Below are 6,000 nucleotides of genomic sequence, written 5' to 3' on the forward strand. Positions count from 1 at the left end.
CAGGGAGGTGAGGAACCTCAGGATTCCTGGTACATGCTTAGCAGGGTGCAGTGGGTCTACAATTAAGGGGAAGCCTGGACATGACATGAGAAGTTGGAGGTGCCAGTGGGAGGACCTCATTATAGAAAGGGCCACAAGGCTAACCTAACTGTCCCATTTTACAGGTAGGGAAACTGAGGCCCAGATGGCTAATTCCTTGGTTGGTTTTGACACTCACTCTTTCAGGAACACCACCGGCATCCACTCCAAATCAAGGTGGTGAAAAGACTGACAAGGAGCAAGCTGGCTTTGACCAGGGAGCTCACAGTCTGGTGGGGGACACATGTGCTTTGAAGGGGAAGCATGGAGGAAGGCCCCCCACTCAGAAATTGTTGAGGGGGTCAAAGAAGGTTTGCCGAAGAGCTTATGATAAAGGCCCAGGAGGTGAACAGCAGGTGGAGGGAGGGGATATGGAGGCAAAGGCCCAGAGACCCTGATGTTCCAAAGGTGGCCAGCAGCAGGCAGAGCATGGCCTTGTGGGTCACATCCGGAGCTTGGCTTGTCTGGAGGACAGAGGAGAGCCACAGAGGTTCCTGAAGAGTCACCAGCTTAGATTTGCATTTGGGTCACACTAGCGACTGTGGCAGGTGGGCTGATTGGTGATGGTGAGCTGGAGGCAGGGGGACCAGTAACATGACCAGTGCAGGGAGGCGATGAAACTCCTCAACCAGAACTACCTGAGCCAGACCTTGTGTTGGAGTCCCCTGAGACCCGGACCCTGGGCTCTGGTGAGGCCTCAAGCAGGCCAGCTTCAGCCACAGCTTCAGGCTTGGGGAGCACTGGGAAGGAGCAGGGAGCCGGGGATGCCCTAAGCAGGGAGTGGCAGTCATTGGAGAATGCTCAGGCCTGCCCACAGGCATGGCCTGAGAAAACAAGTCCCGTTGCTCCCACCCCACTGCCCAGTGCAAGACCAAGCAAGAAAAGACCCAGTGCTCTCCTGCCCACCATGCTGGGAAATAGCCCCAAGAGAAGTGAGGACCCACAGACTAAAGCAAGGCGCCTCACAGCGACACTTGAGCATGCTGTGTGACTTGGGGCAGGCGACTTGGCCTCTCTGAGCCGTCCACACTGCAGGGCCTCTGACTGAGTCTCTCTGCAGGGCTGGTCCCTGAAATGGGCCAGCAGGATCAGCCCAGGTTGGAGCCCCCAGCAGCCAGGAATCGAAAGGCAAGACTGTATTTAACAGTGAAAACTGTGGCTGGACAGTGACCATGGAGGCAGAGCCCAGGGCGGTGAGGTGACGGCAGACACCACAGGCAGCTGGGCCAGATGGAGGTAGCTGTGGTTAAGCCCACAGACTGAGCCACACAAGTTCAAATCCCGGCGTCATCACTTACCAGGAGTGATCCCGGGCAGGTGACTTAGCTGCTCTGAGCCTGAGTGGCCTCATCTGCAGAATAGACACAGTAGTAGCCCCTCTCGGGATGGTCACGGGGATTAAATCCACTGCTCTGTGGAAGGAGGACAGCACGAAGCTTCGCCTATTGCAGACGAGTTAACCAAAAGCAACTTGTAGTCAACAAGACAATTCGATGGAATTGACCATCTGGATTTTAAAAATTAATATTTATTGAGAACCCACTTTGGGCCAGCATTGAACAAAGCATAAGGATCCTTATCCTCATGGACGAAAAGAAAATGGGCGGCATACGTGGGAGGTCAGGGATAAAGGCTGTGGAGCAAAACGGTGGGGAGGCCCCTCGGCCAGGGCAGGTGCAGCTCTACATCAGGGGCAGGAATGGTCTCATGCAGGTGACATTTGTGCAGAGGCCCGAGGGTGGGGAGGAGGATGAACCTGACATGCCACAAAGTCACTTTTCCTGCTCTCGGTCACTTTGATGCCACATCAGCTTGGGTGGCTCTGTATGTGTGAGCCTGGGCTCCTCCCCTGCCCAGAGCCCTTATCTCACTCTCTGCATCCTGGTCCTGCTTGCTGGGAGGTCTCCGGCCTCAGGCAGGGAAAGCCCCTGGCACCCAGCGTGAGACTTTCCTTAGCTGCCTTGGGAGGGTGGACAGGGACCACCCAGGGGGACCCTGGCTGTTGCCGGTTCATTTGTGTTTGGATGATTCCTTTTCCCATTGGAACCAGCCACGATTTTCCAGTTCCCTAGTTCCAGCTCAGCAAAGCTCCCACTTACTTTCCCAGAGATAGACACCAGACGCAAGGGGGTAAGTCTCCACTTCCCCCATCTCCCAGTCACAGGCTCACTCTAGAACTGCCGCTTGTCCAGACCCCTAAGCACTAGGAATTCCATGGGACCCAGTAACGTCTCAGGATCTTCGAATCCAGTGGTCCTTCCTGAGAATGTGTGAATTGCAGAGGACACGTCTGGAACCCTGAAAGCTATAGGCCTTGCCCAGAATGCTGGGATTTGGGATTCTTTGGCCCCATGAAATAAGGTCGAAGTTCTCCAGAAGAGTTAGACTTAGAAGATGGTCTCTGGTACCGCAGAACATTAGAACTGGGGGCAGCTCTCAGAAATCCTGAAACACTGAAGGGATTTGCCAGAATTCCGAATCCCTGCATGATCTCTCTGAAATTTTAAAACGTTATGTAGAAGTTAGAAGGAGTCTCTGGAATCTTTAGCTGGGGTTGGGGATGTTCATCAAGAGCTCGAAGATCATCAGAAGTTTCTAGAACGCTGGCCAATCTAGAGAGCGACCTAGATGTCTAGGGCCCAGTTTGAGTTCTCCAGATCCTTGGGGACCCGCCTCCTAGCCAGCGCAGGGTGGGTTGTAGGACAGCACAAGCATCAGGAAGATCACTCCTGGGGATTCTTGTGTTTAAAAGGCCCCGAGGCCTCATGAGGTGAAGTCAGTGTGTGCGTGTGTGAAGACCCTACTGCCAAGAACATCTCTGTCTGCTTTGGCCACACCAGCCTCCACTCACACCAGCCTTTCTCTCACTCAGGGTCTTTCTTCTCTTTATCTAAGGACACATTTGCTCCAAATTTATATTTATTCAATGTTATATACAACATTTCAACCGCTTTGAAGGGTATTTTGTGTCCTCTTAGGTGACTTTTTCCATTTTCATCTTCTGGTTGAGCTTCCAAAGGACTCATCTTCCTTTATTTTTTTTTTTTTAAATATATTTTATTGATTTTTTACAGAGAGGAAGGGAGAGAGATAGAGAGCCAGAAACATCGATGAGAGAGAAACATCGATCAGCTGCCTCCTGCACATCTCCCACTGGGGATGTGCCCGCAACCCAGGTACATGCCCTTGACCGGAATCGAACCTGGGACCTTTCAGTCCACAGGCCGACGCTCTATCCACTGAGCCAAACCGGCTTCGGCATCATCTTCCTTTATTTTAAGCAAACACACAGGTGGGGCCAGGTGGGGCAGGTAGGGGTGACTGAGATGACGTGACCCTCTGTCCTCGGAGGGGCTAATATAGCTCTTTTCTGTGAAGTAGAACTGCTCTGTGAAGTAGGTCTGGCTATGAAACAATGAGCAGCAGCTACTGGAACTTGTAGGTAGGTTGGAGCTGTGGCTGGAGACCAGGACGGGAGCCAGGAGACCTGGGTTTGAAGCATGCTGCAGCAGACCTACTCTGTGAGCCAGACAAGCCCCCGGCCATCACTGACATCTACATGGGCTGGCCGTCAAGGAAGACCTTTGGAAGTTGGCCCGAGGCGTCTTCCTCAAGAGCCTTCATTCAGCTCAGGGCTCTGATCACACTCTCTCTCATCCGTCACACACTTACCAAGTCCCTACTTGAAGGCCAGGCCTGCTCACCTGGGCATGGGAGACACACTGGCTTGACCTGCTCCCAAGGAGCTTCCAAACAACGGGGGAAAGGACAATAAAAGCGACAATTGGTAGCCATGGAAGAAATAACAATTAGCAAACTTATGTGGTGCCAAGCATTGTTCCCAGTACTTGCCATGTATTAACTCGCTGATTGCTCATAACTGCTCTGTGAAGTAGGTCCCATTACTATCCTCATGTTGCAGTTAGGAAACCAAGGCAGGAAGAGGTTCAGGAACGTTTCCAAGGTCATACGGCTAGTAGGTGGCAGAAGTGGGATTTGTCCCGGGGTGGTCTGTCTATTTGTACCCGGGTGGTCTTGATGTCTTCAGCCACCATGCCAAGTGCCACCCAGTAGGACCACAGAGGAAGGGCAAATAGAGGAGCAGTTTCTATCCAACTCAGGAACCTCTGAGCACATGGAGCAGCCTCCCTGGAGAAGTTGGTCTCCATCAAAGCTCAGCGCAGCCCAGCAAGGCCAGACCATGCTGAGGTCTTTGATGAAGCAGAGGATGGAGCTTCCCAAGGTCTTTTCCCTCCACGGAGGAACCCTCACCAACCCCAAAGATAAAGGGGTTCTTTACAAACGACCCAAATGAAGCAGGCTTCTGGGAAGCCTGAGCTTGAATCAAGAGAATTAGCAATGAACGCCTAAGGTCTAACCTTTGTGTCTCCCAGCTCCGGAATCTTGGGCACACCCACCCCCTCTCTCAACCCCACATTGAGCTGTGCGAGCCTGAGCAAGGTGGTTAAGGTCTCCGAACCTCAGTCTCCTCCTCTGTAAAGTGGGGCTAAGGTTGGCTTACCCTGTGAGAAGTTAATAAGCGCTCATAGGGGATGATGTGAGGATTGAGAGAGTGGATCCATATACACTGTATAGGACAGAGCCTGGCATGCGGTCAGGGCTAAATAAAGGCTAGTTGTTATTACTATTTTTATTACTAATGGATGCTCTCAGCACAAACATACTGCCGTCCCCATACTCACAGGAGAGGAACTGCATGCATATCTGGACTCCGGTGACACTCATGAACTCGCTGACGTCAGCTCTGCCAGCTCCTTCCTGCAAGGATTCTTCCAGGGAGAGAAGTGTCCATTCAGGACGCTCGCCCAATGAAAGAGCCAGGAAGGGTTCCTGCTGCCCTTCCCCGGCAGCTGATTGGGAGGCACTCGTTTGTCTTCATTGAGGAAAGGCCAGTGGGACTTTCCGAAGAGGCCAGCTTGCCACGTGGTTTCAGAAAAGAGCTATATTAGTCCCTCCGAGGACATAGGGTGACGTCATCTCGGTCAGCCAGGAGTCAGGCCGGCCCTGGACGCCCGCCCGGCGTTCATGGACAGATAAGAGCAGCCTGAGAGGGCAGGAAATGCCTGTCCCCTTCCTGGAGGCAGGCAGGCCTCCGGGAGTTTATTTCTGTGGGAGCCCTTTCTTCAGGGGTGCCCAGGGAACCAGACCCTGGGCCATAAGCTCTGTTCCCGGGGCAGCCAGGCCTCAAGGACACTCAGCTCCAAAGAGCCTCACTCTTTGCTTCTCCAGGCTCAGCCACCAGCTCTCACAATCTGGAAGCTAAATTGGCAGCACCTAAGGGCCCCTCCCCGCAGGGCCCTCCCCCCAGGGCAGCTAGCATTTACTGTTTGCTAGGCTCTCTCCAAAGAGCAAGAACATGACAGGTTTCTCATCATTTAATTCTTCTACACCACAGGAGCTCCTTTAAACCCCATTTAACAGAGGAAAAGACCCGCATTCAGAAAGGTGGAGACACTTAGTGAAGATCAAACAGGCAAGAAAGGGTCACGGCCACGACCAGAAACCAGGTCCGTCCGGGTGCAAATCTCAGCTGCTTAACCGTCACCCTGCTAGACGAATCCTCCCAGATACACAAACTAATTCAAAATCGGAGGCACAAGGAGAAGCCACCACAGAGCACGGGCTCTTTGCTTTTTAAATGGTATCATTCATTGTATCACTCCCTCCCTCGCGGGTAATTATTCCAGGACTTGGCCAGGGTTTCAACCTCCCAGGCTCCCTCAGCTGTCTTCTATTTGGGTGGTCCTTGTTGGGGTCTGACCTCACAGTTCTAAGTAAGTCAATTAGCATGTATTCACTGAGCACCCATGAAGTGCCCAGCACCGTGCAAGGCCCCGAAGAGGAGAGAAGGGCCAGGTTTCAGTGGGGGCAGACATGGAGCATGCCCTTGGCTGGGCTGGG

This window comes from Myotis nattereri, assembly GCF_964212035.1.
Source record: "Myotis nattereri genome assembly, chromosome: 12".
Classification (NCBI taxonomy): Eukaryota; Metazoa; Chordata; class Mammalia; order Chiroptera; family Vespertilionidae; genus Myotis; species Myotis nattereri.